Raw genomic sequence first — 13,465 nt, 5'->3', positions numbered from 1 at the left:
CAGAAATAAAAAAAAAAAATGTAAGTTGGAAACATTAAATAGAAGGTTAGATGCAGAAGAAAGAACTACTAAATTAGAAGGCAGATTTTTAAAAAATTACCCAGAATGCATCATAGTAAAAATAGAAGATAAAAAAAATGAAAGAGAGACCTAAAACTAGGAAAAATAGAATAAGCATGGTAAATTTATAACTGGAGTCTCAGAAAAACAGAAAAGAGAAAATGGATCAGAGAATATTTGAAGAGATAATGGCTATCAATTTTTCAAAACTGAATACATGGATCCACAGATAAAGCACAAAATGTACCAAAATAAATCAGAAGAAATCCACACCCAGTGTAGTAAAGGCACAAAATTCTAAAGAGAAAGCAAAATCTAAAATGTAGCCAGAGAGACAGAGTGCCCGGGTGGCTCTGTCAAGGTCCAACTTCGGCTCATGGTTCAGTGAGTTTGAGCCCTGCATAGGGATCTGTGCTGACAGCTTGGAGCCTGGAGCCTGCTTCGGATTCTGTATCTCCCTCTCTCTCTCTCTCTCTGCTCCTACCCTGCGCGGAGCTCACTCTCTCTCATATAAATAAACAAAAAAAAAAATTAAAATGTAGCTAGAGTGATCAGATCACCCACAGAGTACTGACATTAGATAGAAAGCAGACTACTCAGTAGCAACAATGGTGGAAGTCATGAGAATTAAAAAAAGTGATAATCAGTATATGATTATATATGTTCAAAACTATTTTTTCACAAAGCAGGGGGAGAGAAAGATACTTTAAGATTAAAAAAAAAAAACTGAGAGAAGGGGCGACTGGGTGGCGCAGTCAGTTAAACGTCTCAGTTTGGCTCAGGTCATGATCTCACAGTTCATGAGTTCCAGCCCCATGTGGGGCTCTGTGCTGACAGTTCAGAGCCTGGAGCCTGCTTCAGATTGTGTCTCCCTCTCTCTCTGCCCCTTCCCCGTGCTCACTCTTCCTCTGTCTCAAAAATAAATAATCATTAAAAAAAAAAAAAGAAAGATGTTTATGGTCATTAGTCATCAGGATTATGCAAATCAAAGCAACAATGAGATACCAGTTGACACCCACTAGAATAACTATATTTATTTTGTTTGAGCGAGAGAGAATGCGTAGGAGTGGTGGAAAGGGGCAGAGGGACAGAGAGAGAGAGAGAGAGAGAGAGAGAGAGAGAGAGAATCCCAAGCAGGCTCCATGCTCAGCAGGGAGCTCGATGTGGGGCTCAATCCCACAACCCTGCCATCATGACCTGAACCGAAATCAAGAGTTGGATGATCAACCAACTGGGCCATTCAGGTGCCCCAACCACAGATTTTTTTAAAAAAGAAAACAAGAGTTGGGGCGCCTGGGTGGCGCAGTCGGTTAAGCGTCCGACTTCAGCCAGGTCACGATCTCGCGGTCCGTGAGTTCGAGCCCCGCGTCGGGCTCTGGGCTGATGGCTCAGAGCCTGGAGCCTGTTTCCGATTCTGTGTCTCCCTCTCTCTCTGCCCCTCGCCCGTTCATGCTCTGTCTCTCTCTGTCCCAAAAATAAATAAACGTTGGAAAAAAAAAAAAAAAAAATTAAAAAGAAAAAAGAAAACAAGAGTTGATGAGGATATAGAGCAATTGGAACCCTCGTGCATTGCTGATGGGTATGTAAAATGGTGAAGGTGCTGTGCAAAAGTTTGGCAGTTCCTTAAGAAGTTAAACATAGAATGACCATATGACAGCAATTCCACTCTAGGTATATACCCCAAAGAAATGAAAATCAGTGTTCAAACATAAATTTGTACACGGACGCTCATAGCAGCAATTTTCATAAGAACCAAAAAGTGGAGGAGCACCTGGGTGGCTCAGTCGATTAAGCATTCGACTTCAACTCAGGTCATGATTTCACGGTTTGTGGGTATGAGCCCCGCATTGGGCTCTGTGCTGACAGCCCAGAGCCTGGGGCCTGCTTCGGATTCTGTGTCTCCCTCTCTCTCTGTCCCTCCCTCCTCGTGCTCTCCCTCTCTCAAATGAGTAAGTGTTAAAAAATGAAAAAAAAAAAAAAAAAAAAAGAACCAAAAGTGGAAACAACTCTAATTTTCATCAGCTCATGAACAGATAAATAAAATGTGCTATGCCCTTATAAATGGTATTCAGCCATAAAAAGGAATGAAGCATGTATACATGCTACAATATAGATGAATCTCAAAAACATACTAAGTGATAGAAGCCAGACACAAACTCTCATATATTACATAATTCCATTCATATAAAAATATCCAGAAGGGGTAAATCCATAAAAACAGAAATCAGGTTAGTAGGTGACAAAGGTCTGGGGGGTGGGAGGAGTATAGGGAAAAACTGTCAATTGGGCACAAGATTTTATTTGGGGTTGATGAAAATATTTTAGAACTAGATAGAGGTGGTATTTACATAAAACTGTGAATGTAGAAAATGCCACGAAATTGTTCATCTAAAATGATTAATTTTAAGTTACATGAATTTCACCTCAGCTTTTTAAATTTATTACCAAAAAGAAAAAAACATATACATATATAAGTATATACATGTGTGTGTATGTGTGTGTGTTATGTATATGTGGCAGTCAGGAAAATATGAATGTGGACTAGAGATTTATTTAAAAAATTTTTGGTGTGTTTTTAGGTACGGGAATAATACTGTAGATGAAATTATATCATGTGATGATATCCAGGATTTGATATCTTCTCTCTTTGTGCCTGCTACTGACCTTGATATTTTCTTTTGTGGCCCTATGTGGCATGCCTACCCTCTTCTTTGGAACTGTGAGTAATAAACTATCTTAATTTTCAGTGGCAATCACCTCCTGATTCGTTGACCTCACCATATCTAAAGAGAAATAAGAGTACTTTGAAACAATCATAAACATATAAATAAGCCTTAAATAAAATCTCAGTGAACAAAATCCAGCAACATATAATAAAAATAATGCATCTCATCAAACGAAGTATGTCATTGGCTTTTAAGTAAATCCAATGTGGAGACTAAGTTAGAATTTTGTATACAGTATGAGTATGATACCAACTACCTAAAATAGCACAATGGCATAAAAAATATGAAAATTTTAGGGATAAAGTTAACAAAATATATGGAAGATGTATGCACTGAAGACTATAAAACTTAGATGGGAGAAATTAAAAAAGACCTAAAAGGATAAAAGTTACATACTGTGTGTTTATGGAATGGATGACTCAGTATTGTTAAAATAACCAAACTGATCTACAATCAATTGCCTACAATCCCAATCCCAATTCCAGCAGGCCTTTTTTTTTTTTTAATTGACAAACTGATTCTAAACTTCATATGAAAAGTCAAAGGTTAAGACAGCCAAAACGACTTTGGAAAAGAATAAAAGATTTGGAATTCTACCTGATTTCAAGACTTGTTATGAAGCTAGAATGATCAAGATGCTATGGTATTAGTGTTAAAGACAAATAGATCAATGAGACAGAAGAATCCAGAAACAGACCTCCATGCATATAGTCAATTGCTTTCTGATAAAAGTGCCAAGGTACTTAAGAGAAAAGGGACAGTCTTTTCAACAAATGCAGCTAAAACAATAGCTATATGCAAAATAATAAACATTGACCAATACCTCAAACCATATTAAAAAAAATTGACTTGAATCATGGATCATGGCCTGTAAAACTATAAAACTTCTAGATAACATATGAGAAAATCTTTGTGACCCTGGGTTTAGCAAAGATATCTTTTTTTTTTAAGTCTAGCTATTTATTTTTGAGAGAGAGACAGAGACAGAGAATCCCAAGCAGGCTCTGCGTTGTCAGCACAGGGCCCGATGTGGGGCTTGAACCCACGAACTGCAAGATCATGACCTGAGCCGAGATCAAGAGTTGAATGCCTAACCTACCAAGCCACCCAGGTGCCTGGGTTTGGCAAAAATATCTTAAACATGACTCAAAAAGCATGAAATATAAGTCTACAAATTGGACTTTATCACAATTAAAAACTTTTGCTCATGACAGTTTGGGAGAAAATATTTGCAAAACACATGCCTGATAAAGGAATTTGTATTCCAACTCTGTAAAGAACTGTTTCAACCTAATTATAAGACAGCAACCCAATAAAAAGTAGCCAAAATATTTGAATTAAACACTTTACTAAAGAAGATACACAGCTAGCTAGAGAAAAGCAAATGCCCTGCGACCTGTCTTATATGTGGAATTGGAAGATACAAACTTCCAGTTATAAAACAAGTCACACCCACAGAAAAGTCATGAGGATAAAAAGTACAGCACAGAGAATACAGTCAATAATATTGTAATAACTCTGTATGATAGATGGTACCTACATTTATCACAGTAAGCATTTTGCAATGTTTTTAATTGTCAAATCACTAGGCTATACGCCTGAAACTATTATATGTCAACTATACTTCAATTTAAAAAAAAGGCTATTAAGCCACAAAAAGACATGGAGAAACCTTAAATACATACTTATAAGTGAAAGGAGTCACTCTGAAAAGGCTATGTGATTCCAAATATATGACATTTAAAAAAAATTTGTTTTAATTTTATTTATTTTGAGAGAGAGAGTGCACGAGCAGTGGAGGGGCCGAGACAGAGGGAAAGAAAGAATCCCAACCAGGCTCTGCACAGTCAGCACAGAACCTGATATGGGGCTGGAACTCACAAATCCTGAGATCATGACCTAAGCTGAAATCAAGAGTAGGATGCTCAACTGACTGAGACACCCAAGCACCCCAAATATATGACATTCTTGAAAAAGTATAGACACAGTAACATCAATAGTTGCCAGAGGTTGAGAGATTTTTATGGTGATGAAACAATTCTGATGGTGGATACATGACATTTTGAAATGGATTTTGTCAAAATCTATAAAAATATACAACACAAATAGTGAACTTTAATGTAAACTAGACTATTGTTCATAATAACATATCAATATGGGTTCATTAACCTTATGAAATATAGGACTCTAAGAGTGCCTGGCTGGCTGGCTCAGTAGGTGAAGCATGCAACTCTTGATCTCAGGGTTGTGAGCTCAAGCCCTCCAAAATAAATAAATAAAACCTAAAAAAAAAAAAAGAAAAAAAGAAAAGAAAGAAATGTACCACACTAATGCGAAATGCTAGCAACACAGACAACTGTGTGCTAGCAGGTAGAGGAAAGAAGTGAGCGGTGTAAGAATATGGAAATCTTTGTATACCCTGCTTGATTTTTCCATAAGTCTAAAACTATGCAAAAAAATAAAGCCCTTTAGTTTAAAAAAAAAAAAAGAATGTAAACTAAAGCCAATAACAAATAACAGTACATGAATTCCAAAATTATCTTGAAACTTTAGGTTAAGTTACCACAATTCGGACAATGTTGGAATTAGGATACACAAGAAAATATATTTTCATTAAATTTTCAAATAAAAACAGAGTTTTGTTAGTAAAACTGTATAAAATAGTTGAACTGTTCCGTAGTTATATGGTAGGAATCTGAAAATCAACTTTACGCTTATTTGTCAAATTAGTTAACCACTCTGAGCTTTAGTTTTCTCATCTGCAAAATAGGAATAATATTCATCTACCTCACAGGGTTGTTATAAAGATTAAATAAAATAATGTATGCAAAGGGCATCATGCAGTTCCCAATACACTGTTCAGTGTTAAATAAATAATTTTTACTACCTATAATCATGCAAATGAAGGCCAAAATTTCACCTAAATATAAACCCGTTGGTTCTTTTTTTTTTTTTTTTTTTAATGGTTATTTTATTTTTGAGAGAAAGAGAGCATGAGCAGGGTAGGGACAGAGAGAAAGGGAGACACAGAATCCAAAGCAGGCTCCAGGCTCTGAGTTGTCAGCACAGAACCTGATGTGGGGCTCAAACCCATGAGCTGTGAGATCATGACCTGAGCTGAAGTCGGGCCCCCAAACCGACTGAGCCACCCAGGCACCCCATTTTTTTAAGCCTTATTTTGAGTAAGAAAGAGAGACCGAGAGAAAGAGAGCGAAAGAGCGTACACATGCAAGCATGCAAGCAGGGGAGGGGCAGAGAGGGAGACAGAGAATCCCAAGCAGGCTATATGCTATCAGCGCAGAGCCCAATGCGGGGCTTGAACCCATGAACCACAAGATCATGACCTGAGCTGAAATCAAGAGTTGGACAGAGCAACTCAGGTGCCCCAAATTCGTTGGTTCTTTAGGGCAAAGATCTGTTAAACATCAGTCATCTAATTGATATAATCAAAACTTATCTGGGCTTAGTATGAAACTTTTTTTTTTTTTAGGTTTAATTTATTTTTGAGAGAGAGAGGGTGAGCAGGGGAGGGACAGAAAGGGGAAGAAAGGATTTGAAGCAGGCTCTGCACTGACAGCAGTGAGCCAGTGCAGGGCTTGAACTCACAAACTGTGAGATCATGACCTAAACCAAAATCAGACGCTCAAACGACTGAGCCACCCAGGTGCCCCAGTATTAAACTTCTAAATATACTTTTCTATACAGTCTTTGAAAAAATTTTAAAATTGTATACTTTAAGATGCCTAATAGACTCTCATTTCAGTATTATTTAAAAATTTACACATTTCATAAATGTAGTAGAGTACATGGAGTCAGTCTAGATTTGATGAAAAATATCCAAACTGAACTTTTCTGAACTTGAATTTCTAGTTCTTTAAAATGAAGAGTTGGTCCTGATGATCCCTAAGATCCCACCCAGTTCTAAGATTTTTGTTAACAGTTGATTTTCCTGATAATGTTTAAAATTCATTTATTGTTGGGGCGCCTGGGTGGCTCAGTCGGTTGAGTGTCTGACTTCAGCTCAGGTCATGATCTCACAGTTCGTGGGTTCAAGCCCTGCGTCGGGCTCTGTGCTGGCAGCTCAGAGCCTGGAGCCTGCTTCGGATTCTGTGTCTCCCTCTCTCTCTCTCTACCCCCTCCACCACTCGCATTCTCTCTCTCAAAAATAAATAAGCATTAAATTTTTTTTTAATTCATTTATTGTTTATTGACTGACTTCCAATGTATAGAGTAGAAAAATAAAAGAATACTATTCAAAAAGAAAATTCTTATGTTAGATTCAACTGAAAATGAAGTCCTACTGAGAGATGTATTAAAACTGTAATAACTGGTGTCCAGAATACAATTTAATTTTTTTTTTTTTAATTTTTTTTCAACGTTTATTTATTTTATTTTTGGGACAGAGAGAGACAGAGCATGAACGGGCGAGGGGCAGAGAGAGAGGGAGACACAGAATCAGAAACAGGCTCCAGGCTCTGAGCCATCAGCCCAGAGCCCGACGCGGGGCTCGAACTCACGGACCGCGAGATCGTGGCCTGGCTGAAGTCGGCCACTTAACCGACTGCGCCACCCAGGCGCCCCTACAATATAATTTTTTAAAGCAAATTAAATATATTGAAATATTCACTGGCTAAATATGATGACATCAATATTAAGAAATATTTTAGAGAGTTTTTTGAGTTTAAATATGAAGCACTATCAATGACAAAATAGATGAAGATTATGAATTTGTCATAACTATAAAATTTAATGTCTATTGAATGTTTATTATACTTAATTACTAGCTAGGATTATTAATAATCACTCTACTATTCTGTGATGTAGAACCTATTATCACCATTTTACAGAAAAGGAAATTGAGGCTTACTGCTCAAGGTTATCAATTATTGAGCACTATGGTAAAGCACTATGCTAAGTGTTTTCTATCTGTCATTTTATATAATCCTTTCAACAGTCCTTTCAACAACAGCAAGTGATTCAGTTATTTGCTCCAATTTACATAAAAGGAAATAAAACTCAGGCAATGAAGTAACTTTCCCAAGATTACAAATACACTAAGTGGCTGAGCAAGGACTCAAGCCTACAGGTGCTGATCCCAAAGCCCACTCTTTATTATTACTATAGGAACTCTTTCAAGGTAACAAAACTCCTTCCTTCCTTCATTAATCATGGCTTTAAATCTTTTTCCTTTTTTCTGATAGGTTAACAAATTCTAGATGGTAAAAAAAATTCTTTGTTCATTATTGTTCTCAACTTTTCTTGGTTGAAATTCAATTAGAGTCAGTCCCTAAAGCTCCAAAGCCCTCCTGTAAACAATCTAAACATCTCTGATCCCATGAAAAAGCTAGAGTTCTAATCTTGCAGGCACTGCAGTCACTGAGAAAACATTCTGCAAATAGATTCAAAAGTGGAGCTTGGGAAGAAGAAGTGCAAAGTGCAAATAGTTTAGGGGAAAGAATTCTAAAAACTTACTCCCAGTTTCCTAACAGCTGCCCTGATCCCATCACAAATTAACCCTATTGGCCTTTTTTTTTTTTTTTTCATTTTATTTGCTTTCTCTTACCCTAGCTGAAATTTTCACTGGAGTTAATAAGCATTTTCTGTTAAAAAGAAAAAACTCTGGACAGAGTATCAGCCATTAACAAATTAGTGTAAATTTATGTAAGGATAGCTTTCTTCCTTTAAGAAAAGTTAAGAACAGCTACCCTGCAAAGTTTAATTTGGAGATGAGAAAGCAAGTACACTTGAAGCTCAGAACATGTAAAAGGGATTTTGCAGAGGTCTGAGCTAAACACTGCAATGAAGAGGACAGGATGGTGGTGGGGATGTTGTTAACAGAGGAACACTGTCAAACATAAACCACCTACTTCAGGGCTTTGCTCACACTGAGATTTTGCCAAAAATAATTTCTTTTTATACTATCTTTTGGGAACTCAAAACTCAAGATTTTCCTTTCAGTATGTACATCTACACGATAGGTTAAAGAAGTTTTTTTGTGTTACATTGGGAAAATACTACTTAAAGTAGTTTCTACATGGAAAAATGGATTTCAATATCTATTGACTAACCTACTATTGAACCAGAGGCTGAAAGTACATTTCTATGTTACAGACATCCTTTTCAAAAGACAAAATCTGAATGAAGCAAAAGTATTACTCCTTCCTCCCTTACTTGCCCCTTCACTTTGCATTACACTTTTCAACCCTGACAACTGCAGGGTGACATTTTCCCAACTAACTTCAATGTCAGTACATGCTGGAAATTATCATCCATAGCTTTCAATTAACTATGTCAAAGTGAAGTTTTTAAGGATGAAGATATCAAGTAGCTAGGTATAAAATGCTTTCTTCCAACTGGTAAATACAAATAGAATGAAATACCTATATACAAAGTGCAATTTGACTTTTTATTAATATGTAATAGGTACAAACTTTTACACAGCTGTTACTTTCAATTAGTTGAAATAAAAGTGTTACCTTCAGGCAGTTGCTCAAGTTTAAATTCAGGCCTCAAGCATTCTACTATTGCCAGAAATGCCCTCTCTTGTCCACTGAAGTTCTTCCTTTCGGGGCCACTAAATCATGATAGGCTTCATTTGTGTGAGAGCTATAATTATGTCTTCACAGCAGCATTTTTTCTGTAATGAGAAGGTATTCAATGTATATTTTCTTTTTCTACACATAAAGAAAACTACTAGATTTTGTTATGCAGGTTTTATTATAAAACAACTGTAAGCAGCCCAGTACAGTAGAACCATCAATTGACTCAGTTGAAGAAAACTAAAGATCAGGAGTGACTTTACAGATAACTGCATGTGTCCAGGGGTAGATGACTTAACGTGTGATTCAGTTTCCTCAGTCCAAATCAAGGATTTGGACTAAGGTTTTGTTTCAACTCACATTCTACACCTACTACTAAAACAAAGACCTCCAGTAAAGTACATTTCTCCCATGAAATATTTACTAACAGCGCACTTTTTGTAACCATAAAAGCTTGATAATAAAGGTTCCCCTCCCCAAACTACACCCTCTATAAAATCATGGAATTGATTTGACAAAGTTAGTTCTTAAGCAAATAGTATTGGGATTATGTAAAGAGAACAAAGAAGAAAGTATTACATGTGTACACAGTTTATGATTGGAGTTCAGAGCACACACATTTTGCTGGCAAATTGCTTTCTAGAATGTTTCACATCACGTTAGAAAAGTGGATTTTACCTTATATCAAAAGCAAAGATTAGGAAGAAAACTGTTAAATTAGAAGTTTGATGTTTTATAGGGAAAGGGGGAATTTTATTGTTTATAAATATTGAATGCATGGCAGAGAGGAAAAGACTATTCAGACTGCAGTCACTCATATCTCTGTGGACCTTATTTGGGATACCGTTTTGATTTTGTTCAACAGGAATTTTATTCAAAACTTTAGAGGTAATTCTGTCTATTACCTCTGATTAACAACTGATTATTTTGTTGAGTTTCCTCTAAAGACTTTTGCATACTAACATGTATCTGTTAAAACCAATTACCTGAGAATAAATCCCCAAACAGGGTAACTGAAGGATGAAACCACTTTTAGTTTAGTCTTAAAAGATTTTCCTAATTCTAGGTACCTTGTTAGCATCCTAAGACTTAAAGGATCTTGAAATATATTCAATATCAGTGCCAGATCTTGTAACTTATTAACATTAAAAAATGTTGCTCAAAAGTACTTTAGAAAATAAAATTATTCTTGTCTTTTAAAGTAAATGAATGCTCTTTTTATGCTCCTTTTATGATGTATATAAAATTACTATGAATCAGTGGTGTCAAAAATTAAATCAAGACTCCTAGTTCACAAATATTTGATAGAACAATTTATTTTTTTAAAGGTGGATTTGGAAAGTTATAATGTGTTAAGTCAAAAATTTAAATGTATGCAAATATGTATAAACAATAACCTATTTTTAACTTTTCACTTAAATTTAAAGCTAGTGTTCACAATGTCTCTTTTACCTAAGGTTTGCCCTCTTCTATAAATTTGCCTATAATCTTGGTATCTACCCATTTCTTACCCTGTAAATAATACCTCTTTTTACCTCTATGCTTTTTGAGAGCTATACAGATTATTTCATTTAATCCTCACAGTAACAGTTGGATCTTTATCTCTAGAGAAGAAAGCCAAAGCTGTCAAGTAACTTGCCTAAAATCACAGAAAGCATTAGAGCTCAGATTCAAAACTAAGCTGGAAAAAGCCAAAAAACAAACTGCACTGCAAAGCCCATACACAGTCTTCAGATCATACCATACCATGCCATTATATGTTGAAAAAAGAAACCTATAATAAAGAGACACAAATCTTCTAAGCTGTGATTTTCTAGATAACAATATGTCTTCACAAGGACCACAGTAAATGAATCATGTAGGAAATCATCAAGAACAAAAAGCTTGAAGTTAACGTTCTAAGAAAAACACTCAGGGGCACCTGGGTGGCTCAGACGGTTAAGCATCAGACTTCGGCTCAGGTCATGATCTCCAGCTCTTGAGTTCGAGCCCTGCATCAGGCTCTGTGCTGACAGCTCGGAGCCTGGAGCCTGCTTCAGGTTCTGTGTCTCCCTCTCTCTCTGGCCCTTCCCCTCTCGAGCTCTGTCCCTCTCTCCCACCAGAATAAACAAACATTAAAAAAAATGTAAAAAGACCACTCAAAGTAAAAGCATTAACTACCCTAAGTACTGCATGGAGGGAACACCAAGTATGATACAAGTCACTACTGAAAAAACACCAAAGCCATCACAGTGGATGTTGAGTTGCTTTGAAACACTTATAATTTTCCTTAACCAAAGGAAGGTCTCAAATGAAGACAGGTATTTTAGTGAATTCAACATTTCTGCTTGGCAAATTGAAGTTTTATCTTATTAAGCATACTTAGGTTCTGTATCTTACTGGTCATATTTTTCAATTAAAATTAAGATCAATCTGTACCCTCAGGTATTGTACTTTCTTATTATGGTAAATTTCAAAATAACAATCACTAAAATTTATTAATCTTACTATATGTTTTTTGCTGTTGTTTTTCTTAAGATTTTATTTTTAGCTAATCTCTACACCCAGCCTGAGGTTCTAACTTACAACCTATAACCCGGAGATCAAGACCTGCATGCTGCATCGACGGAGCTAGCCAGGCTCCCCTGTATGTTTTTAAAAGACATTTTAATCAATACTTTATCAATAGTAAAAAAATTATCTGAAAAAGAACCTAATTATTTGAAGATTATTTCAGGCCCTATGAATTTTAATTCCGGCAATTTTACTGCTGTAACTCAAAAATCACTTATAACTAAAGGAGAATGTTTAAAACTGTCAAATTTCTTTCCACGACTACCAGATTCAGAAAATACGAAGAGCAACACTTAAGAAAGTGTTCAAGCTTCACGTGATCTAACTTATTTAAGGCATATCATTCTCACCATTACAATGAATCACATGGTTAAATGACCACAGTTTCTATTTGCAAGCTAGGATTTCAGCATAGAGGTTTTTTGTTTTTTTTTTTATTCCTCTAACCACGAAACGATTCTCTCTTATTCACGTTGGCAGAACTTCTAGTCAAACTGGACATCTAAATGATCGTGATGGTAACAATAGCTAACATTTACTATGTGGCATTTAATTCTCACAGTGACCCAAGTGTGGCAGAGATTTAATATGTACTTGAAACATTCAGGTTCGAGAGGCCGCATTCTAAAAAGGTGAGTGAATTGAAAATAGTCCTACTTTCATTATCATTACTTTCCAATAAAAGATTGTTCTTCGCTTACAATTGTGTAAATACTTTCTCATAGTCTATGGTTGATTTAAATACCAGGTGTCTACTTAATTGTAGCACATATTTAAGCAACGTAAAGGAAAGCTTTAGTTGTCTTCACCTGCACATACTGCTCTGCCCACAAATTCTGCAATCCAGTTTTGCCTGATTCTAAACTGCTCTCTCTTGGAGTCCCCCTCTTGGAGCTTTTCTGGCGAACGACTTAATAAGTGACTTTGAACTCTGGAAAGTATCTCTCCATCCATCCTCCCACAGCGAAACAACTAAATTTAATTAGAGTAATTCTCCCGACCATTGAGAGTTAAGACATAGGCCTTTGGGTAACTTTAACACCAAAAGTCAAAAAGCGTAGTCTGAGAATGTACGGGAGGACGCCTTTCCCTTTCTAAACAGAAGATAAAATGGGGCTCATAAAGGGAAAACAAAAAGAACCAAAAAACCAAAAACAAAAAACCTAAAAATTGGAGCTCGTGGCTGCTAAAAGGACCACACACCGGGCGCTCCCGCCCAGGCGTTTGGATACTTCTCCGCGACGGTGGCGCGTCCTGAAGCTCAGCAACCCTCCTCCAGACACCTAACCTCCACCTTCTCCAGCCTGCTTTCCCGAGGCCCGCGAGAGCAGTCCTGGGAGAGGGGTAGTAGGCCTCATGGTGTGGGACCCCGAAAAGGCCCCGAGGCGGGGCGCGGAAGGCACCACCCGGGCCCGGTTGGGGGCGGGGACCGGCGGTTGCTCAGAGAGCAGGAGGGTCAGGAGGTGACGGGAGGAAGAGGCAGGAGGAAAGAAATGGGGGTTGGGAGGCAGCGTCCGGACGGTGGGCGCAGACAGCTCGGCCAAACCTCCGACTCCCTTAGTCCCGCCGCCTCCGAGAGCCCTACAG

At 37.1% G+C, this 13,465-nt stretch overlaps 1 protein-coding gene across 25 annotated transcripts in view; it reads right to left on the bottom strand.

The window, feature by feature from the left end:
• CARF (calcium responsive transcription factor) overlaps window positions 1-13,465 on the bottom strand; it is a 101,083-nt gene that overhangs the window by 87,432 nt on the left and 186 nt on the right. For 23 of the 25 annotated variants that reach the window (XR_015255445.1, XR_015255443.1, XR_015255444.1 and 20 more), the window contains exon 2: window positions 9,263-9,423. The gene's annotated coding sequence lies outside the window, so the exon portion shown is untranslated. Of the gene's footprint in view, window positions 1-9,262; window positions 9,424-12,687; window positions 13,354-13,465 lie in introns of those variants that run through there. The other 2 variants (XM_086719323.1, XM_086719324.1) reach the window with 2 other exon arrangements.

This window comes from Puma concolor, chromosome C1 (assembly GCF_028749965.1).
Source record: "Puma concolor isolate L17-30 chromosome C1, mPumCon1.1.hap2, whole genome shotgun sequence".
NCBI lineage: Eukaryota > Metazoa > Chordata > Mammalia > Carnivora > Felidae > Puma > Puma concolor.
This window is presented reverse-complemented; position numbering and strand designations above follow the sequence as displayed.